Source organism: Saimiri boliviensis, chromosome 5 (genome assembly GCF_048565385.1).
Source record: "Saimiri boliviensis isolate mSaiBol1 chromosome 5, mSaiBol1.pri, whole genome shotgun sequence".
Lineage (NCBI taxonomy): Eukaryota > Metazoa > Chordata > Mammalia > Primates > Cebidae > Saimiri > Saimiri boliviensis.
In genome coordinates, this window is record NC_133453.1 from 44,592,402 (window position 1) to 44,616,694 (window position 24,293).

The following is a 24,293-nucleotide window of genomic DNA, read 5'->3' on the forward strand; positions in this document are numbered from 1 at the left end:
ATGGTTTTGGCCCTGAGGACTTTATTCTGCTTAAAAAGAGACCCAGAGCACAGAAGGCCAAGGAAATTTTTCTCACCTTTTCCTAATTTGCGGTGCTGGAATCCCCAGCTTATCAACAGAGACAAGTAAAAACCATGCACAGTGGCTGCAGTGAAAAGCTAATTCAAACAGGTGGTCTGCTTCTTTATATTACTGTTAATGTCTGCATTCCATTTATCTCCTTGCTGCTTCTCAAGTATGTTAGCAAGCTCCCACCCTGGGGCCTTTGCACTGGTTGTTTTTGCCTACAGTTTAAGGCCGAATCCAAGACCTCACTCAGTTCTTTGCTCGAATGTCCCCTTCTGAATGAGGCCTACCATGCTTCCCTACTCTCGAGCCCCTTCTTTCCCTCTCTGCTCTTTTTCTTTCCTTCAACACTTACCACCATCCTATACACTATATGATTTACCTTAATATGTTCCTTGTTTACTGTCCGTCTCCCCTTTCTATCTCTTGCTAGAATGTAAGCTCTATGGGGGCAGGTCTTTTTCTCTTTGTTGAGTTCACTCATCTGTCCTAAGGTCTTGGCACAAAGTAGGCACTCAGTAAGTAGGATCGAATAAATTAGTCTTTCTATTTCTCATTAGTCAAATTCTTCATGAAGTTATAGTCTAAGTTTCCCCTTTCCAAACAGTTTCAGGATTGGGGGGTAGAAGTGGCACATTTGTGTATATTAATAGGAAGAAGTTCTGGATCTACAACTCTACACTGTTGTGACATTTTTCATGTTAAATGAGGCATTTTACATTAAATGAAACGTACCTAATAGGTATTGATAAATAGGCTTCCAGTCAAGTTAGTTTCATTTGGACCAATTTGAACTAAGTAATTAGGAAAAAAAAATCCGTGCACTACAGCAGTTATTTTAATGTAGACAAGTTATATTTACATTTATATTGCACTTGACAGTTTGAAAAGCAACTTATATAAAAATTTCCTTGGATTTTCTTTTCAACCAGCATGATTGGGCTGAACAAGTATTTTCAGTCCTCATGCACTCCAGTTCCAGAGAAGTTAAAGGACTAGGTTCAGATCACAAAAGTGGTTCTCTAAGACCTGCAACCCCGGTCTTATAGCGTCCTACCTAGGTGAGTAGAGTGCTCTTTTTATAAGAGGCTTTAGTATCAGGGTATGGGGCTGTTAATGGAGAAGGATGGCCAATAATCCATAATTTTAGGAATAAGTTCTGGAAGTCGAAAAACTACTTTATACTGAGATCATATTTTTAAAATTTGCTTTAATATTCCCATGTTCAGTGGTTTATTGAATACTTTTCATTAACTAGAGCTTTTATATTCTGATTAAATAAATGAACTGGTGTTTGAAAGATGGGGAAGATTTTTGCTGTCTTAATTAAATAGCATTATGATTCATTGCATGTGAGATACAGAAAAGAAACCATCAGGCCAGGCACAGTGACTCATGCTTGTAATCCTAGCACTTTGGGTGGCTAAGGGAGGAGGACTATTTGAGCCTAGGAGTTCAAGACCAGCCTGGGCAGCATAGTGAGACCCTGTCTCTACAAATAAAAATTATCTGGACATGGTAGCTGGTGCCTACAGTCTCAGATATTTGGGAATCTGAGGCAGGAGGATTGCTTGCCCAGGAGTCGGAGGCTGCAGTGAGCTGTGATTGTGCCACTGCCCTCCAGCCTGGGTGAAAGAGCAAGACCTTGACTCTTAAAAACAAAAAAGAAAGAAAAGAAGGAAAAAAAGAAACCATCAAACAGGTGGCTTAGGAGATTTACTGTTAATTTCATGAAGTTACTGAGAATTGGAGAGAAGAATAGATTAAATAAAAGTATTTAAGAGAAGTGATTAACATTTTATAAAGCATGCAAACGAAGTTAATCAATTGGCAGTCTAGTGTTTTTTTTATAACCTTAATTCAGGATGTCATAATGAAGGAATGTAAAAAAATACTAAGAGTGATATTATGTGTTGTTTTCATTATTTCATCATGTAAATACTTATGAATAACTCTTCAGACTTCTGTCATTTTATTTGCCACCTTATGATTAAAACAATTTTTTTTTTTTGGAGACAGGATCTAGCTCTCTTGCCCAGGCTGGAGTATAGTAATGCTATCCTGGCTCACTGCACCCTCTGCCTCCCAGGCTCAAGTGATCCTCCCACTTCAGCCTCATGAGTAGCTGGGACTGCAGGCAGACACTGCCATGCTTGGCTAACTTTTAAATTTTTTGTAGAGATGGAGTCTTTCTATATTATCCAGGTTGGTCTCAAACTCCTGGGCTCAAGCAATACTCCTGCCTCGACTTCTCAAAGTGTTGGAATTACAGGTATAAGCCACCATCCTCAATCTAAAGGAATTTTTATGTAGCCTGTGAGAGCTGGGATCAAACCTTAATTATTATTATTTTTTTGTCCCCAGGTTCCAGTAAATTAACACCTATGGAAAGGGCTCAATAAATGTTTATTGTCAAGTGAATAAGTAAGTTTAATGACCAGTGCTGAATGATATTGTTAAACCATCCAGCCTTCAATTAGGGAGGTCAAGATTTAATTTCCTTTTGGTTTTACACAGATGGAATGAGTTAGCAGGCACTAAGCTAGTTGCTTACCTCATCTAACCCTCAGTAACCTGTTGAGTTTGTACAATTCTTAATGCCATTTTTTAGATGATTAATATGGGACACAGAGGTGTTAAATTATTTGCCTAAAGTCACACAAATGATAGAAACAGGATTTGAACTCAGGGAATATATTTGACCACTATACCACACTGTTTAACCTTTTGCCGTAAAATAAATGAGAATATGATTTCCAAGTTCACGTCTTAGGGATTTGAAATGAATGATGTGTGAGGGGTCACTATTGAATGATTTAGTTTTCTTAGTTGAAATGTTCACCTTCTGTTTTTACTCCTCAGCTCACCTCAGCCTAACTTTCAACTCCAAGCTTTGACTGTCACTGCCCCATTGAGGCCATTGGAGACCTTATCATTGCCAACTGAAGTGGGGTTTTTATCCTCTTAAATCTTGGCTGGGTGTGATGCTGCTGATGTCACCCTCTTGAAAAGGTCTATTCTTTAGTCTTTCCTGAGACCCTTCTTTTCTAGTCTTGCCTCAAGTTATTTCTACTTTGTCCTTTGCTAGATAGCAGAGTCCTCTACCTTAAATATTGGTGTTCCACAGCTTTTCTCCTAGGCTCTTTTCTTCTAATTTTGCTCTTGGCACTGTGCAGTCTCATCTATTTCCATGGATTCAGCCAATACCTATACACTTACATCTCCAATCCTCATTCTTTTTCTGAGTGCCATTATTGTGTTTCTAGCTGTTGACTTGGCATCTCCACCTGGATGGGCCTCAGACTCCTCAAATTCATTGTAGCCCAAACAGAACTTGACCGCATCCTTCATCCTCCTTCATATGCCTCTTTAATGTTGCTGGCAACAGTTATGCAAATCAGACATTTGAGACTTACCTTGCATTTTTCTTCATCACTTCCATCCAGGCGGCCCTGTCAGTTAACCTCTTCAACTTATCTATATCTAGCTCCACTGCTTCAACTTTTATTCACATCTTTGTTATCTTTTGCATAGCTTCAACCACTCTTCTGACTGGTGTTTTTGCCACCAATTTCCTCTTGCTGCAATTCATCCCCTGCAACTGCCACCAGCACCACCTGTCTTACGAAAAATACAGTTTTATCCCTGATCATGAAAGTTAAGCTTAGTGAAAAACATGTGAAATACAGAAAATGGAAAGAATAAAATGAGAGTTACTTGTGGTCCTGCTACCATTTGCAATATCATTTTTACTAATATTGAAGCTGTTTACATTTCTAAAGGGCAGGGTTATCATGTCAGCTACCCTGGTTTAGAACATTCATGTAAAGCAAGTGCAATTTCCACTAGAGTCAGTTGTTATAGATGTTTTTTAAAGCCAGGTTATTTATAAATAATGAAGACAAAGTAGGGCATGTATTGCTACAAGACAGAGAATACTGTCCACTGTCATATTGTACAGACTCTCATTCTATCCTTTTTCATGTTGTATGCTTATTCAGAAATTCTTTCTGGGGTTTGCTTAGGGCTTCATCAACTTTCTATTGACAACAGGGATCTTCAGAATTTTAATATGTCTCTAGTTTCTAATTTTAAAAAAAAATGTGAGATAATTTTATTCCTATTTTTTTGCCCTATGTGAATAACCAAAGGCCTTTTTGGGTTAAGTAATGTAGTCATTTGGCTCAAAAAACTTTTTAAGTGCACAAAAGTAGTTTGAGAAGTTTTCCTTCAACCACTCATACATTTCCAGATTTTTCCGTTTTTCTCACAGGTAGCAGCGCTCATTAGTTTCAGGTTTATCCCTTCAGAGTGTTCATACATATATAAATGGATATACATTCCACATAACTGGTACAGTTGATGTGTTAAGTAGTGGACATTTAAATTGTCTCCAGTTTTCTCTATTACAATTAATGCTATAATAAATAATTGTACATATATGTATGTATTTAAATCACATCAGTGTTTTGTTTAGTATTATGTTTAATTTTATTTCAGTTTAAACTGGTTAAAGAACTAATGTCAGCTGTGTCCTGCAGTAGATAGTACACTTCTGGCAGCTTAGGAAAGTGTTCTTCTTTATATCAGACTCAACTTCTAGTCATGGTCCACAGAGACCCTTATCATCGGGATGTTGCTTTATGTATGACCCTTCTAACCTCAGCTGGATCTGGTTTCTGGGAAACTCTTGCCCTCCTGGTAGGAGGTAAATGTCTGCTCCCTGACTTCCCAGAGCTTCTCCTCTACTTTTTTTTATTATGATATAAGGACTATTTTCTGGCTATTAATAGACTGGAACCTGCTTCTTTGTAACTCTGACACTATGAGAAACCAGTGACCTGCTCGAAAACTTCACTGTTGGTTGATTTTTGGTAGAATTTTATATGAACATTGAATTTAATTTATTTTTCTATACTGATTTACAACTTGCTAACAGCTAAGGCACCAAAGCATTATGAAATGAAGATAAAAACCTTCATAGAAGCTGCTGTAATAGTCCACATGGTCAGTGAGACATGCTGAACTTAATTGTTTTTCTAGTAGAAGGGATAACTTTGTGCTGAACTGATCCTTAGACTCAGTGACATGATAACCATGTGGGGTGATTGGTGAGGTTCATGGTCACAGAAGAGCGTCTTAAGGGATTTTTGACTTTCTAAAGAGTATCATGCTTTTTAGCAACTGTGCTTATTGTAAATGGTAGCTGAGAAGCCTGATACGGTTTTCCTACAGAGCTTAGATAACGGGTTTTCCTATCCCGATCTAATCTTCAAGGGATGATTGTAAGGAGAAGCACTTTGGGAATGGTAGAGTAAGACCCCGCCCCCAACACATTATGCTCCCCCAAAAAGCAATGAGAACACCAGAGAAAATTGCAAAAATCAAGCTTTTTAAGGAACTCTGGAAATGAACCAGAAGCTTTCAAGTACATGAGGAGCATTTATTCAAGAAACAGATTGAACTCAGCACAGTAGGCCTTGGCTGTGTAACATTTTATTATAACTTGCCTTATATCATTCCTGTCTCCCCAGCTCTGGAATAACTGAAAACCAGAAGCTGTGCAACCACAGTAGTCATGAAAACAAAAATACCTTATGAGCCACTAATGGCAGCAGAATGGGTTTGGAGCTTCCCCAGAAACCTCATCCCTAGAGAATTGTCACTACCTGACATGTCTGGCAGCTCTCTGGAAAAACCTGATTTGCAAGATTTTCATTAACCTGGCTCACAGCTTCCTTGGTGCAAACAGCCCTATCACCAGAACACTTATCAAAACAACCAGTGGTGGTTGTTTGACACTGCACCTGCCTGAGGTGGCGATACCACTTGGGGCACATAAAGGGCTAGCCAAAAAAAAAAAAAAAAAAAAAAAAAAAAAACAGAAAAGGACAATATAGAGAAAGAGATGTGCAAAGGAGGCTTTGAAAAGCTCAGATATATTCCTGGGAATTGGGAAAGCCATTCACATATACAAGGATGTGAGTGTACCCAGGAAAGACATTATTTTCTTCTGTGCCTGGCCTTGAGGCTCTGCACAAGCAGGAAGTAAAAGCTAAGGCAGGGCTATAAACTGCTAGAGTACTGAGGGAGTGATCCATCATACACACAGAGCCTGTCAGCAAAGCCTGGAGGGCTTACTGATTGAGGGCATTTAGGCAAATCTTTGTGCATTTGTTATCCAACCACTGAGTGAACTGAGCAGAGACTTAAATAGCCACACAGGATAATTGTTTTACCCCTATTAACTTCTAATAGGAATATTTTCTTAAATAAGCACAATGTCTTTATTATATTATTATACACAAGAATTATCTAATATTAAAATTTCACTTTCTCAAAAATCAACGATTTAAACAAAATCCAGTTAACAATTTCTTTATTACGTCACCTTTAATATAGAGCAGTACCTCCTCCCCTCATCCTTTTTTTTTTTTTTTTGCTGGGGAATAATATACATGCAGAGAAGTAAGATCATCATAAATTTATGGCTCTTGCCTCTTCTTAGTAACACTCCTTCTTAAAGGTAACCATTGTCCTGACAATTACCTTAGGTTAATTATGTCTCTTTTGTTGTTTTCAATGTTGTTTCATTGAGTTTTGTTGTTTTCATTGTTGTTGCACATATTTAGGAAAGTCCTTAAGGTACCATAATCTTAAATGTACTGTGTGATGAATGTTTACGTATGTACAGACCCATATAACTACCACCCAGAGCAGGATATAGAGCATTCCTCAGCACCTCAGAAGACCTCCTTATACTCCCTTGTGGTCATAGTCTCCTTAAGGCTTGACTTCTAAAACTGTAGGTTAGTTTTGCCTATTTTTGAACTGTAAATAAAGAAGAGAATTATTTAGAATGCATTAGTTTTATCCGGCTCTTTTCACTATTGTTTTTTCCTTTCATTTTTTGTGCCAATGACAACTGTTATCTGTTGTCCTTGAGAATGCCCCACATTCTAGATTTGGTTTTTTGCTCACTGGTAGTGTCTTTTAACTTGTTCCACTGACTCCCTTATTCTTATAAATTGGAGGTTAACCAAAGGGGTGCTGAATACCATCGAGTTCATGTTTTCCCCCCAAGGATGCTTCTTTGGTGGTGCTGTGTACTTCACGTTGCATTCCATCAAAAGTTACACAAAAGTGTGGCTGCCCCATTCTTCATGACGCTAAGATTGATTTATAGGTTCAAGTTGTTGCAGCATAATGTCTTCATTAGAATGTTTCTCATTTATTTTTTTGTCTGTTTTCAAATATATTATTTTCTTATGCATTGAAAAATTATGAATTTTGTAATTCTCTTATTCTTTCTATATTTATTTTCCTGGAATTCTTATGTAAAAAGCACTTCTCATCAGCTATGGCTTCTTAGTACCTCTGAAATACTATTCATACTGGAAAAGCAAAATGATGTTTAATTCTTTAATTTTCATTGACAGTTTTCAGAATATGTGGGCATTGGTACCCTAGTTGTTGCCAATTGTGACTAATGAGATTTACTTTTATTTTAGTTAAGGGCTACATATATTTTAATATTGTTATGAACTCTTGTTTAAAAATTTTTATGTGTTTTAATGAATTGCAGGGGTTTGAAAATATTCTAATGGGGAAATGTATACAAGAAATGTTTAAAGAATAGTTTCACATTTTATCCCTGATATCTTCACTCTGAACACTTATTCTCTGTGTAGGTAACCATTTGTGATGGCTTCTTCTTTATCATTTCCATGTTTCTTTTCATAAATAAAAGCACATTGTGTGAAATTGTATGTGTGTATTGTGGTGGGGAGGGTGGGGTTGCAGTATGTATGCTATTTGGCCATAAGCAATGGGAGTTAAGGTGACTTAGCCAAGATGACAAAAAGATGACATGGTAGGGCCTAGATTTAAACTTAGGAATATAACTTCTGAGCTTGGGTTTTTAACTACTTTGCTATCATGGCAGTCCCATTGACATGCAACCCAAGGAAAGGCCAAAGAGGAGACAGTTGTGATTTTGCAACTCTTAGAGTAATACATGCAAAAATAATCTGAACACAGATTTAACAGTTGAACTTGGTTTTAAAATAATTGCAGAAATGCTTTGTGAGATTCCATCTGAGTAAACTTGTGCCTAGAAAATATATACTTCTTGATTTTCTTTCATTTTTTCTCTTTTTTATTTTGCTTGTTTGTTTGGTTCACATTTTCTAATTTGCCTTAGCAGTATTGACGTAATCTGCTGATAAGAAACCATGAGAAAAGCTTATTTTAAGCGCTTTCAGATGTTGCAATTGTTATTGCATGAGAAATGTGTAAAATGGAAACTTTGCTTCACTCATGCATTACTTATGCTGAGGATATTTCAGGAAAATCTGCATGATATGGTTTGGCTGTGTCCCCATCCAAATCTCATATCGAACTGTAGCTCCCACAGTTCCCACCTATTGTGGGAGTGACCCAGTGGGAGGTAATTGAATTATGGGGCTGTGTCTCTCCCATGTGGTTCTCATGATAGTGAATAAGTCTCATGAGATCTGACGGTTTTATAAAGGGGAATTCCCCTGCACAAGCTCTCTCTTGCCTGCCACCATGTAAGATGTCCCTTGCTCTTCCGCCATGATTGTGAGGCCTCCCAGCCATGTGGAGCTGTGAGTCAGTTAAAACTCTTTACTTTACTAATTACCCAGTCTCAGGTATGTCCTTATTAGCAGCATGAGAACAGACGAATACACTGCATCAGGACAAGTTTTAGTACCTTATATCAAGAATGGAATTGTTGCCAGTAGATAACTTTAAAACTGATAAAAAATTAAAATGACCACAGTGTAATTTGCCTCTTAGGGGTTGTATTTGAGACCCTCTCTTCAGGATTCTCAGAATTTACTCATTATTTTATCACTACAAGTTTAAGCTACTTTTCCCTGGCACTAACTAGTGAATAGCTTTGGCCAAACTGGTTTCCATTTCATTTAGGAATTAATGTTTTTAAAACTTCCCTGGTGTGTTTATGAAATTTGAGTATGATCAAACAATAATTTTTATAGAGTTTGTAACTCTATGTTTTTCCCCCTAAGGAATGAAAAACTATTTTAATTTATGTTTTATTGTTAGATTCTTGTTTTTTGCTTCTCAGTATAATGAGATTGTTTTGAAGGGGCTTTGTGTCTGTTACATTCTGCATATCTCTTCAAATTTGTATTTAAATAGTTGCTCTTAAACACACAAATTTGGAGACCAATAAGTTATGAAGTGCTTCATACTTCTGGTGTTTGGGGCAAAGTTAGAGGGAAATAAAAGCTAAGATACAGAATATGTTATTTTTTTAAAAGTTGTTTTAACAGTGAATTTTTTTTTAATTGTATTTAGGTTCTGGGGTACATGTGCAGATCATGCAGGATTGTTGCATAGGTACACACATGGCAATGTGGTTTGCTGCCTCCATCCCCCTATCACCTATATCTGGCATTTCTCCCCATGTATCCCTCCCCGACCTCCCACCCGCCTGCTGTTCCTCCCTTGGTCCCCCACAACAGACCCCAGTGTGTGATGCTCCCCTCCCTGTGTCCTTGTGTTCTCATTGTTCAACACCCGCCTATGAGTGAGAACATGTAGTATTTGATTTTCTGTTCTTATTTCAGTTTGCTGAGACTGATGGTTTCCAGATTCGTCCATGTCCCTACAAAGGACATGAACTCATTGTTTTTTATGGCTGCATAGTATTTCATGGTGTATATGTGCCACATTTTCATTGTCCAGTCTATCATTGGTGGGCATTTGGGTTGGTTCCAGGTCTTTGCTATTGTAAACAGTGCTGCTATGAACATATGTGTGCATGTGTCCTTATAATAGAATGATTTATAATCCTTTGGATATATGCCCAGTAATGGGATTGCTGGGTCAAATGGAATTTCTATTTCTAGGTTCTTGAGGAATCACCACACTGTCTTCCACAGTGGTTGAACTAGTTTACACTCCCACCAACAGTGTAAAAGTATTCCTATTTCTCCACATCCTCTTCAGCTTCTGTTGTCTCTAGATTTTTAAATTATCACCATTCTAACTGGCATGAGGGGGTATCTCAATGTGGTTTTGATTTGCATTTCTCTAATAATCAGTGATGGTGAGCATTTTTTTCATATGTTTTTTGGCCTCATATATGTCTTCTTTTTGAAAAGTGTTCATATCCTTCTCCCACTTTCGAATGGGTTTGTTTGTTTTTTTCTTGTAAATCTGTTTTAGTACTTTGTAGATTCTGGATGTTATTATTCTTTTAATCAAAAAGATGTATTGTGCCCTTCACACCATTAGATAACTGTTAGGAATGTGGAGACTAATAAAATATGGTTCTGATCCTGAAAGAACTTAGACTAATAGAGAGAATTGGACATGACAGTGTGTCAAATAGACCAGATTTTCCTAACTGGCATAAGAAGGCACATGTGAAAATACTTTGAACAGTAGGCATACAAGCTTTAAGAACATTTTCATCAGCCTTGGAAAATGTATGGCATTGGTGACATAGAACAAGTGTCATTCATAATATCTGCATACTGCAATGAAGTAATAAGTAGAGGCTATTTCACATTTATTCTGGACAATCTCCATTAGAAAAATTGAAATAGATGATGTTTCTCTGTAGACATTTTCCCTCCTGTCATATTTGATTCCATTTGCCTAGCTATTTTATGACACTAGTACCCACATCTTTTTCCACTGTTGTGTTCCCACTAACAATCAGTTTTGAATAACCAGTGCCAATCTTTTACCTATGATGATGTTTTGAAAAAGGTTATCACTTCCTCTTGTTTCAAAACCTGATGGTAACCAGCAGTGAAATTTAAAAAAAAAAAATTTCACAAACTGGCAAAAAAGATTATCTTAATTAAAAAAGTAAAATTGGTTTTTCTGATAGAATTTATTAACGTTTATAGAGAAACTGGTAACACCCTGTGATCATGAATGCTCACAATGATTGATTGCACTGTGAGTTCTGTGTATGTCTGTCTGTGTGTCTATGTCTGTTTCCAGTCAGAGTTAGAGAGGCCCTAAGATAAACTGGAACTCTGAAATGTGTTTAATTTAAACTGATGTCATAATTCCATTTGGATGACAGGTCTTTTTAAGCTGATGTCTGCTGAATACTTGAAGTTTTGAATACAACAACTCAACAGATTGAAACTAGTTTTATTTATTTTCTTTTTTTGAGATGGAATCTTACTCTGTTGCCCAGGCTAGAGTGCAGTGGCACGATTTCAGCTCACTGCAACCTCTGCCTCCCGGGTTCCAACAATTCTCCTGCTTGAGGCTCCTGAGTAGCTGAGATTATAGGTGCATGCTACCATGACTGGCTAATTTTTGTATTTTTTGGTAGAGGCAGGGTTTCACCATGTTGGCCAGGCTGATCTCAAACTCTTGACCTAGTGATTTGCCCACCTTGGCCTCTCAAAGTGCTGGGATTACAGGCGTGAGCCACTGCACCCAGCCAAAACTAGTTTTCATGTGCTATCTTTGCTTCCATTTCCTTCCTTCCCTCCTTCCTTCCCTCCCTCCCCCTCCCTCCCTCCCTCCTTCCCTCTCTCCTTCCCTCCCTCTCTCCTTCCTTCCTTCCTTCCTTCTTTCCTTCCTTTCTCTCTCTCTCTTTCTTTCTTTCCTTTTCTTTCTCTCTCTCTCTTTTTCTTTTCTTTCTTTCCCCTTACCTTAATGGATGTATCCCATATCTATGCTTTGTCCCCTAGAGGTGCCCATGTGGTGGATGATATTTGTATTATTTAGAATCTTGAGACATGAATTGTTGATAATACTTTGTGGATAGCTACATGGTCACTTTTTGGGGGAAACTGCTTAATGAATGAAAACTTATTTTGAATGAGTATTTTATAAATCCACAGTACAAATAAGATCTTCAAATGTCAAAGTAGTTGATGATTAAAGATAGATTTGTAAGGATAATTCAGAAGATGTAGAAAGATTGGAGAGAGATGTCAAGCTTCATTTTTTCCTATATTACTGTTTCTTCTAATTGTGACACTAAGCCACATAGAAGCCTTTCTTTTCTGATTATTAAAGTAATGCAAGTTCATTGTAGACCACTTGGAAATTAGGGGCAAATATAAGGAACTTCCTGTCAAGCTACAACTACTGTAAACATTTTTGGCATATCTCTTTTACAACTTTAAATATGTATCATATATATTTATTTTATAATTCAGTTAAGTTCATACTGTACATATAATTTTGTAGTATGTTTTTCTACTTATTATCTCATGAACATTTTCCATGTTATTAAAAATTATATGAGAATATCATGAGATGGCTGTATAATACCTTATAATATGACTGTACCATAATTTACCTTTTCATTAATTTTCAGATACTTATTTTGCTTCTAATTATTATGAATCACCACATATTATTCACCGTTGAATTTATATAATCTTTGATGGCACATATTTCTTGAGCATTCACCTTATTTTGCTTATCAAACTATGGCAGATAATTTTTTTCATGTGTAATCATTACTTTTTTGTTTGTTTCCCCCTGTACTCTTATCCTTTACTGAAGGAAGTTGTTAACTTTTAAAAACAATAGCTTTTTTTAAAGTTTGAGATGTTTATATATAAACTCTGAGATAGGTTAGAAGGTAAAATTACAAATCCTGATGACAGCAGTTTATGATGGAAATGCTTACGGACCTTTAAATATAGCTTGGTAGGGAAGGGCGGGAGTGAATCAAGTTGTTACAGCTTGTTCCAGGAAGGGCATTTTGGATGAACGCCATCTACTTTTAAAAAGATGTCCTGTGATTTTAGTTCTATTTGCTCCACTTAACCTTTCCCAAAGTGATTGCTGAGGCAAATGTATATGATACACTAAAAGAAATTAACATAATTATAATTCCTTTGGTTAATTGAAAACAGGTAATTCTCTTTCTCCAAAAATGTTACTTGAATTATAATTAAAGTACTGAATTTCAGCATGGTTTGGGCATGTCAGATAACGTAGATCAAGGAGACTCCAGAGGTCAGTTCTTCTAGCCAGCTGCCTTCCTGGTGGACTGTCCTTTATCTATTTAGCGTATTTGTCAGAGTGAGAAAATTTCTCTAGGTTTTATGTCAATGATTTAGAGACTTCTTTGTTAATAACAAGAACACTCATATCTGAGCTTTTACTGCAGCAAGCATGGACTCTGAAACTGGCCCTGTGCTGCTGACTTTATGTAGTTTCACAGTCCTCTCAAAACTGTACTGGCTGTGCCTCATTATATCCATTTTACAAATGTGAAAACTAAAGTTTATGAAGTTAAATCATTTGGCCAACCTCACACAGCTAATAGGTTTCCATCTTAGGCCACAAAACCTAAGCTGTCCTGGACAGCCTACAAGTTGTCAGAGAGTTCTTAGTCATATATCATATAGTTAACTGATTACATGACATAATATCTTAAATTGGGTTTCTAAAATATGTTAAGCAAATATAATGAACTGATTTAGTGTGCAACTTGTAAGTATCAGAAAGCAAATTTGGACACTTAATGGTTGACTTCCTAACTCTTGTAAAAGGGGGACACAATTATGTCGGGAGGAAAAAAATCCTCATTTTTATTCTTCCTGGCTAGAGATCTTGGCAACTGGGAAAGTGGTTGCTATTATTGTGACCTTACCCATTGTATACACAGATTCATACTTCCAGGTTCTCCATCCTACACCTTTTATAAACACCAAGTTTAACTTGGAAAGGGAAAATGTTATTCTTGGCAATACTTATATACCAAAAGTAGAAACTGTAGGAGACCACCAAAGGATATATCAACCAGGAAGCAGAAACTGTAAAGAATATACCTAATATTTAACTGTAATACTGTTTTGAATGCAGGTCTTCAATAAAGGAGATAATTATTATTCAAAGTTTACTAGGAGGCAGGAAAACTGCAAAATCAGATCCGTGTCCCATGTATTTATGACTAGAATAGTTTACTGATACTTTGTGCTTCTAATTACTGCTGCCATTGCCACATATCAAGAAAATCATTAGATAGTTGATAGGGATCTGGCATTAAGAGGAACAAAGCAATTAAAGGACCTACTTTTTGAGAATAGCCTGAAACCATAGTTTCATGTTAGCAAAAATACATAGATAGGGTACAGATATGAATACAATGATAGCATTCTGCACTGAAACCTCAAATGTTAAGAGTCAAAGATCTCTTTGAAAATTAAAAGAAATATATTTACAAAAGTGAAAAAGTACTACTTTATACTGTTGAAAGTAAAATTTTAAGAAATGTTACTAAAATGTTATTCTAAAAGGTGATGCATGCTAAAAAGTGTTGATAGACTCATAGAAAACAGAGATTGCTCATTGATGACAGATTCAGTGAGTAATTATGAGAAGTTCAAGATATTCACTTTTGTATTAAAATCCTGGATTAGGAGAGGCTCACTGGACTAACCAAAAAGGCCAATTCTTCTCTGCAGAGTTCACCAATGCTTCGCAGACTACCTGTAGAGTTCACCAATGCTTCGCAGACTACCTGTGGACCCATCATGGACACTGATCTTTTGTAAAATAGAGTAAAAATAAGCTAGTAGAAAAAGAAATGGAATAAAATATAAGATATACAAAATATGAGCCCAAATTTGATTGAATAGATGTAAAATTAACAAATTTCTGTAAAAGTTTCTAAGAGCTTCCAGTCAGTTTCTAGACATCTCAGATCAGTATCAACCAATTCATGGACCAGCACTTGCCCATGACCTGTATTTTTAGAGCACTGTTCTCAACTTATATAGAGTCTAAACTTTTTTCTCACGTTACTGCCCCTTTCTGTCATTATTCCTGTACTTTCTTGTACTTTTACTATGCTGTTTTATTCTTGATTTAAAAGTAGATTGAACATAGTTATTGTGAGTTATTAAGGTAGAAGACACAGTACAGGTACAGATGTATGTCTCTTTTTGAGTTTTCTAATAAAATGAATATGCAAAATCAAAAATAACATGTACCTATACATGTACATTGATATATGGTCTGTTGGATTTTAAGACTGTAGACCATTGTCTCTTAGAAATATGTTTCAGAGAGCACCTGTATCAGAATTACCTGAGAGAGAGGAGAAAGAGAGAAGAGAGAGAGAGAGAGAGAGAGAGGGAGAGAGAGAGAGAGGATAGAGAGACCATTTGTTTAGGAGAAAGTGATGGAAGAGAACAAGAGTTTCTACCAGGTAATCCACAGAATTCTTCTAGATCTTATCCAAGACTAACAAGTTGGTACCTATACGAGTCTGCAAGAGTCACACTGTTACTAGGCTTGGGGTGCCACCTAATGAAGATACTACTGCAGTGACCAAAAACATACCTCACAACACCAAAGTCCCTTAAATATCTGGAATACCTTCAAAGAAAGACAGGCGCGAACAAGCCCAGACTGTAAAGACTAAAATAAATACCTAATTCTTTAATGCCCAGACACTGAAGAACATTCACAGGCTTCAAGACCACTCAGAAAAACATGACCTTACCAAAGGAACTAAATAAGACACCAGTTACCAATCCTGGGAGGCAGAGATATGTGATCAATCAGACAGAAAATTCAAAGTGACTGTTTTGAGGAAGCTAAAAGAAATTAAAGAGAACACAGAAAAGGAATTTTGAATCCTATCAGATAAATTAAACAAAGAGCTTGAAATAACTAAAAAGAGTCATGCAGAAACTCTGGAGTTGAAAATACAACTGACATACTGAAGAATGCCTTAGAGACTCTTAGCAGCAGAATTGATCAAGCAGAAGAAAGAATTAGTTTGAAGACAGGCTATTTGAAAACACATAGTAAGAGAAGACAAAAAAGAATAGAAAAGAATGAAGCATGCCTACAAGATCTAGAAAATAGCCTCAAAAGGACAAATCTAAGTTTTTGGCCTTAATCAGGAGGTAGAAAGAGATAGTGGTAGAAAGTTTATTCAAAGGGATAATAACAGAAAACTTCCCAAACCTAGAGAAAGATATCAATATTCAAATACAAGAAGGTTATAGAACACCAAATAGATTTAACTAAAACAAGACTACCTCAAGACATTTAATAATGGAACTTTCAAAGATCAAGGATAAAAAAGGATGCTAAAAGCACCAAGAGAAAAGAAATAGCATACAATGGACTTCCAATATATCAAGCAGCAGAGAAATGAACATCAAAACTACAATGAGATATCTCACCCCAGTTAAAATGGTTTGTATGCAAAAGACAGAAAACAACAAATGCTGTTGAGGATGCAAAGGAAAGGTGAACCCTTGTAGGAATGTAAATTAGTAGGAATGTAAATTAGTACAACCACTGTGGAGAACGGTTTGGAGGTCCCAAAAACTAAACATTGAACCAACATATGATCCAGCAATTATATTGCCAGGTATATATACAAAAGAAAGGAAATCACTGTATCAAAGAGGTATCTGCACTGTTTGCTACAGCACTGTTCATAATAGCCAAGATTTGGAAGCAGTCTAAGTGTATATTAACAGATCAATGAAAAAGAAAATGTGATATATATGCATCACAAATATATTATATATATGCACAACGGAGTACTGTTCAGCCATGAAAAAGAGTGAGATTCTGTCATTTGCAACAACATGGATGAAACTGGAGGTCATTATGTTAAGGAAATAAACCAGGGACTGAAAGACACACTTCACATTGTCACTTATTTGTGGGAGCTAAAAATGAAAACAATTGAACTCATGAAGAGATAGAATAGAATGGTGGTTACCAGAGGCTGGGAAGGATAGTGGGTTGCAGGGGAAGTGCAGTTGGTTTATGTGCACAAAAATATAGTTAGATAGAATGAATAAGATCTAGCATTTGATAGCATAACAGGGTGACAACAGTCAACAATAATTTATTATACATTTAAAAGTAACAAGAGAGTATAATAATAATAATAATAATAATTAGTTTTTTAGACAGAGTCTCACTCTGTAGCCAGGCCCCAGGCTGGAGTGCAGTGACACGATCTCTGCTCACTGCAACCTCCGCCTCCCGGGTTCAAGCAATTCTCCTGCCTCAGCCTCCCGAGTAGCTGGGACTACAGGTGCGCACCACCACACCCAGCTAATTTTTGTATTTTTTATTAGAGACAGGGTTTCACCATGTTGGCCAGGATGGTCTCCATCTCTTGACCTCATGAGGTCCACCTCAGCCTCCCAAAGTGCTGGGATTACAGGCGCGAGCCACTGCGCCTAGCGAGAGTATAATTATTTTTAACACAAAGAAAGGATAAATACTTGAGGTGTTGAATACTCCACTTACCCTGATGTGATTATTATGCATTGTATGCCTGTATCAAAGTATCTCATGTACCCTAGAAATACACACACTATGTACCCACAAAAATTAAAAATTAAAAAATGTGGACTCCTAAGACCCATTTTATAACTACTGAATCACAATTTCTGTGGTTTGCTCTTTGGAGTCTGAATTTTAAACATGAGTCCCAGATGATTCTAAGACAAAATGAAATTTAAGAACTACTCTTTCAGCATGTGGAAATCTGTGTGATACGTTTAATTCTGAATCATACACTACAGTGGTAAAGTATCAATGCCAACTTTGAAAATGTTCACTAATGTGAATATATTGGAGTTTCTAACTGTATTCTTTCAGGAGAGCATCTCCAGGGCATATTTTTGTGTTCATTGCTATATCCAAAGCATTATTGGAAAAGGGTAATGTTCCCATTTTACAGACAGAAACAACACACATATATAGATAAAATAATTTTACATCCTTCTCTACTAGTTTAATCTTAATTGAAGATTTTTGCATGCTTAAACCTATTCTTAAATCCCCCAGTTTACAATAATGTAATTTAATTTGGAATAAAAAATAGCATAGCTGAAGAGCCCACTAACTGTGCAGTTAAACAGTTATAAATTGAATTAGAGAAGGATTGTTGTATTCAAACCCCTTAATATTTCACTTGGAAACATTTGTGTTTCCATTAATATGGAGTTAATGCAACACTCACACCAAGTTCACCATTAAGGAAAAATATAACACTCTTAGATAGTGATATGAAATTCTCCCATAAGGAAAATTATTACATCCTAAGAGCTTCAAGACATATGACAGTCAAATAAAGCAGGCACCGCTATAGCCGGGTCTTTAATTCTGTAGTGGAAGTAAGTCAAGGGAAAAGAACTATACTTACTCTTATTTGTGTATATCTTTTAGAGTTTTTGGCACATTACATCTGCTTGTGGGTATTGATCTGTTAGTTGAGGAAAATTTTTTTGTGTGTATTAAAGTAATGGATCACAATGCTGATTTTTTTACTTAAATGGACATTCATTCCTACAGGGATTTCATTGTCCACCTAAGATGAGGAAATCAGTCCTTTGGGGATTTTCTTCTCTTCCAAAGCATATTGATAATTTCCCAGATAAAACTGAAAAGCCCTAAGAAAGTAACAAGTCCTTCATTACTTTTACTGTACTCAGAGTACCACACAAATGCTGCTCTCCTGAAATTGTGCAGGGTTCTGGGAAATCTCCCTCTGCACATTTCAGCCTTGCTGTGGTGTTCCCTTGATCGAGTTACTAGAATTCTCTGAGCTCAGTTTCTTCATCTTTGGGCTAAGAATGCTTCTCAGAATTACTGTGAGAATTCTTTCAGTGGATGATTCCTAATTACTATGCGTAGTTCTTGGCATTCAGTGATTGGTAGGTAGTTATTGTTGGGGGAAGCTGTAGAAGAGTGGCAAAAGTATTGGTAAGCTTTGATGTCATACAGACCCAAGATTTGAAATCCAGCTAGTTTCTAGTTGTGTGATCTTCTGTGAACAAGTTATTCAATCTATCCCCCAGATTTCTTAATTTATGATGTAGGGATTGTCACTCTGGTTACTCTGAGGATTAAATGAGTGTGTATACACACTTATAGGGCCTAGCATGTATTCAGTTTTTACAAGATAACAAATAATAGTCATGATTGTTTTTTAGTGAATGTAACGACCTACTTTCTAAGCTAAATTTAAAAATACGTTTGTTTTGTACACATGTATCAACTTGGGTTTAGATTTAAGGTCCTACTCTTGATATTTTAGCAGCTCTCTGATTCTCATATATATTTTCAAAAAGCTTTCTGATTTATGCACAGACTGATGTGTATTCCCATTGAAAGATTTTGGGAATCTGAAAACAGAGTGACAATGGGACAAGCATTTCTCTGGCTGCTTTAGGAACACAGGGTTGGAAGAAAAAGTCTCCAATAAAAAGTGTAGCAGATAGACACATGCTGTGAGGCTTCAATAATGTATATGAGTGATGTCAGCCTCAGAGGCATGCAAAATGCAAAACACAAAGGAAATTCATAATGGGATTTTCAGGAAAAGGGTTGTTCCTTCCTGATACGCTAACCTTGATTCTAGTTTGTGTTTTTGGTACCAGCATAAAGATAGATGGAGGAGGCACTGCTGAATTTTTCCATTGCCAATTTGTGTTGTAATCTAAGGACTGTGTCTTTGTTCTTCCCTGCTTTACTCTCAATAAATATTCTGTGAGCTTTGGGGAATAAGCTACTTTAGTTAAGTGATGTCTTTAATTGTGTATGATTAATCCATTCAGCCTCCATAAGTCACATTTCTACCCATGGGCATCCTTGCTAGATCAATAGCTTTGAATGTTGGAACCTAATAATCAAGTGGGCTTGCAGTAGATCTGATGGAAATGGGGAAGAGTCTTAATTTCTATTCCTTTATTCTTCAGCTTCCCTTTCTCTCCCTGTACATCAATGCTTGAAATTTCTAGATGCTGTTCTTTTTCACCAGCCTAATCTCTTCTTCCCTCTGTGTGCTTCACCCTGTGCTCACACAGGTCTGATCTTCCCTCAGTTTTTGACAGGGCCATGTTGCTTCCCACCATAGGCCTCTGTGCAGCTCTTCTGGTTCATACCCCAAAGCCTTGAGGGAGCTTTCTCTTACTCTCCTGACCACGTCATGTTTGCAGCCCATGTATACTCTGAGGACCTTTTCTTTTTCCTTTATAACCTGTGTCATAATTGTAATTAAGGAATTCATTTTATATTTATTTAATGTTTTTCTCTCTAAATTACAAGCTCTCTGAGGGCAGGGGCTATGTTTATTTTGTTCACAACTACCTCTCAGTGCCTAGCACCATATGATATCATAGTAAAAATATAAGTATGTTTTATTGATGCAAAGTTGTTAATAAGGTGCTTCCCCATTTTATTTGTTACTGTTGGTTTTGCTGGACTTTCCCCACAAAGGGTTGTGGTTTGGAGAAAGGAAAGCACATGTGAATTTATGATACTCTGGCTGTACCTCTCAATATAATCATTTACTGTGATTAAAGTACCACTGGCTGAATCACTTGTGCTTAAAAAATTACCATCCCAGTGGAAGAGTACATGTGTGATGGCTTGAAATTGAAGTCCCAGCATTCATCAACTGCTCCTGCCCTACACTTTTAAGTTTCTTTCTTGGTCAGCTGGGAAATCTGATTTCATTGATAGTGGCTTATGCTGGGGGAAAACAGGTTTTCTCCATATAGGAAAATAGATTATCACATGTAGATGTTGGTAATTAATATATGGGTGGTCCAGAATCTAGAGTGCAGGTTAAAGTGGTGTATGTACCAAATGTTACAGTATTTGGAAGGCAAAGAATCATGGCTTGGAGGACCAGAGTGGTAGGTGTCAGGTGGGATTCAGAGACCAGGGAGTGAGTGATAATAAGAGCTGCACCGGAAGCAGAGGAGGAGAGTCTCTCTTCTAGCCAACAGAGAGTCTGTTGGTCCATAACTAGAAAGTAGTCAAGAGCTCAAGATTATACTCTATTCCCGCCTGGGTATAAAAACAGAGAGGTTTACATTGTTAATAAGTCTATTTGTTGTTGATAGGCTGTAGCCAACTTTGGTATCCAAAAGAGGAAATAAATTTATTCTTTCTTGATTTCTTATTCTTTCTTTTCCTCCTTTCTTTCTTTTTCTTTTTTAGAGACAGGGTCTTACTCTGTTACCCAGGCTGATTTGCATTGGCAGGATGGTAGCTCACTGTAACCTTGAGCTCCTGGGCTCAAGTGCTCCTCCCACCTCAGCTTCCCAAGTAGCTGGGACTACAGATGCATGCCACCATGCCAAGCTAAGTTAAAAAATTTTTCTTTTGTAGAAATGGTGCTCACTATGATCTTGAACTCCTGGCCTCGTGTGACTCTCCTACTTTGGCCTCCCCAAGTGCTTGGATTGTAGGCGTAAGCCATGGTGGCTGGCATAGATTTATTTTTCTTAATCTCCCAGTGGTGACTGAGACCACTAAATTAGTGAGGTTGCTGGCATTTTTGAGAGTATTATTTGAGTAAGGCAGAACATCTTAAAAGAGCTTGGGTTTAAGTGTCTTTCAGGTGAGACTTCAAATCTTGGCTGTTACCACTTCTTTTCCATGAGCCTCAGTTTTCTCATCTGTAACATGGGCCTAATGACACTACTGACCTTATTCTTAGAGCACAGTGGCACTCATTTGATACTATTTCTAAAGCATCTCCTATGTGTCCCTGGCACATAGTAGGCATTCTGAACATGTTTGCTATTATTGTTGTTTGCTAGGACACTGGAAAGTCAAGTGATTTGTTCTAAAACTAGGTTGGGTTTTCATGTTCAGAAGAGGCTTGGACAGGGTGATGGTGATCCTGGAATGCCTGGCTTGCTGTGTTCACTCATCCAATTCCAGAATCAGCCCAAAGTTCTGTGGCCATTCAAAGCTTCAGGGCAAACTGTGTCTGGGTTAAGGGGACAATAGAGAGGTAATTGCAGCCATCAAGTGTAGTGTGAAGCTTAAATCTAGTTTGCATCATTTCACAGCAAATGTACCTGACATATGAGACCTTTTCATCTAGTTTTCCTGAGGTTTGCTGGAGAGAGTTTTATAGCCTTCGATTACATTAAACCAGCACTTGGTAATAGCAACCGCTAACACAGGTAGGCTAACAGCTTCAGAAAGCCTCTTTCTCTATTAAGGAATAATGGATCTGAACTGGGGATTTCCCTACCCCAATTCTTTCCAGTAGTATAGGACAGGAGCATTAGCTAGATTGATGATTGTATATATTTTTGCATTAAAAGTCAGGTTTGAAAATAACTTCTGAATTGATAACTGCATGTTTGGATTTTCGTTAAAGCTATATTATGATTGAAACCTTTTTCACAGTTTGAAATCACAAGACCACACATTTCACTCTGGATTAGTTAAAATACTGTAAGCCCATTTCAGTAACCTAATTGAATGCTATGTCTGATTCATGGTAATGGTAAGTTGGAGTTCTCAGGTAGTGACCACTCTATTCTGAGTAAATCAAACAGCAAGCTCCCCTCTCTGTGATTGCAGTCAGCTTGTTTGACATCAGCCCACTCTAGTGTGTGTGTGTGTGTGTGTGTGTGTGTGTGTACACATAACTCATTCTTTGGAATTCTCCCATGGAAAAGCAAAGGAAGGAAGCTGAGGGGAGGATGGGGCGATTGCATCCTGTACCCTTTGCAGGGGTGTGGCCACGACTGCCTCAGCCGAAGGGACGTGATACATTGTTTTTTCACTTAGGACGCCTGGACAGTGATCAGTCTTGATGAAAGGCAGGAGTGGCTTTTATTGTCATTCGTACTGGATAGGAGCCTCTTGCTAGAGGCCTGCCAGAATCCTATCTAGTATTTTATTTCTAGAACTTTGGGGGAAGAGGAAGAGAAGCAGGAGCATCAGTGAAGTGAACCTGCAGAGCTTTCACAGCCACCTTAGAACTCCAGACCCACCTTGACTTCGGTTCAGCTCTGGCTGCTCCTATGAATGAAACTGCCAAGTGGGTTGGCCAGGTGTTTGATTTTCAGGAGAATGCCATGTTTCTTCTTGCTGCTTCCTAAGTCTCATTTGAATGATGGATTTTACCCTGGCAGAGAGAAACTCTTTGGGATCATATGAGGTAAGGTATTGGAAAGTGCTATGGAATGAATTCCACTGTCACCTGATTTCCTTGTCCAACTGTTTGGGATTTAAAGTTTTTTCTGCCTTTCATCTTGAAAAACTCTTAAATATGGTCCCCTCCCAGCTTGCTTAGGGACAATTATTGACAAACTATGAAGCACATTTATCACTTGACAACTAGATGTAAGAGAACAGTGCTGAAATTAAAGCATGCAGAACTTTTACATATAGCTAGACAATCACCTCATGAATTTTTAGAGTCCTGGTTGTTTTAAATGGATTTTGATGTTACTGTGATGTTAAGTACAGGTTCTACCTACAAGAAAATGCTTTTGAAAGCTGCCTTAGGTTGAGTCTAAATAGATTTCATGCTGGAATAATCATGGTTTTTGACTAATTTTAAAGTTCTTCTTTCAGTGAGATGGGAAAACAGATTTGCTTTTAAGGTAAAGTTCATATGGACAAGTATTCATAGACATCCGTATTCTGGAGACTGTTGATTTAATGGCAGTCTTACAACAAAACTTTAACTTGAGAATAAGACCATGGTTTTTATATATTGTCTTGTGGCAGCTGTGGCAAACTGACCCAGTTTTCTATAGACCTCTAAAATTTGCAAGCAGAAAAATCTACTTTAATTAATTATTTAAAAAGTGGAACAACTCCAGGGCAAAATTTTAGTTATTTTCTAATTCCTTACAAGTTAGTTGTATACAGTGAATTTTTTTTTTTTTTTACTTTTTGGCTGTTAAATGTCAATCAGTGATTCTCAAGAGAGATGGTGATGTTAATTTTTATTGCCGTGTAGGGTGCAACTGGCATTTAGTGCCCGAGAGCCAAGGATGCTAATGTTTCTGCAATGTATTGGATAGACTCTCACAAAGAATTACCCATTAGAATGCCCATAGTGCCTCATTGAGCTCAGTTTAGTGAAAAGAATGTTGATGATTTAGTAAATGTTTACATGAGCAGTCATCTCTGGAAAGGTCGTTGATCTTCTGATACAGCAGTTGTAGGAAGGGACCCACACGGAGCAGTCACTTTGTTGCATTATTCTTTAGGATCAGGAGCAGTGAATGTTTCAGAAATACTGCTCCCACATGCTTCTTTTTTTTTTTTTTTTTTTTTTTTTTACTTTTATTTTAGGTTCAGGGGTACATATGCAAGTTTGTTATATAATTAAACTTGTGTCATCACTCAGTTACTAAGCTTACTACCCAATAATTTATTTTTTCTGATCCTCTCTCTCCTCCCATCCTTCACACTCAAGTAAG

At 37.2% G+C, this 24,293-nt stretch overlaps 1 protein-coding gene across 4 annotated transcripts in view; it reads left to right on the forward strand.

The window, feature by feature from the left end:
• The window catches only part of HECW2 (HECT, C2 and WW domain containing E3 ubiquitin protein ligase 2), a 398,266-nt gene that overhangs the window by 215,906 nt on the left and 158,067 nt on the right, over positions 1–24,293 (forward strand). The window contains exon 1 of one of the 4 annotated variants that reach the window (XM_074399333.1): positions 21,604–23,017. The exons of the other annotated variants lie outside the window; for them this stretch is intronic. The gene's annotated coding sequence lies outside the window, so the exon portion shown is untranslated. Of the gene's footprint in view, positions 1–21,603; positions 23,018–24,293 lie in introns of those variants that run through there. 4 annotated transcript variants of the gene reach the window in all.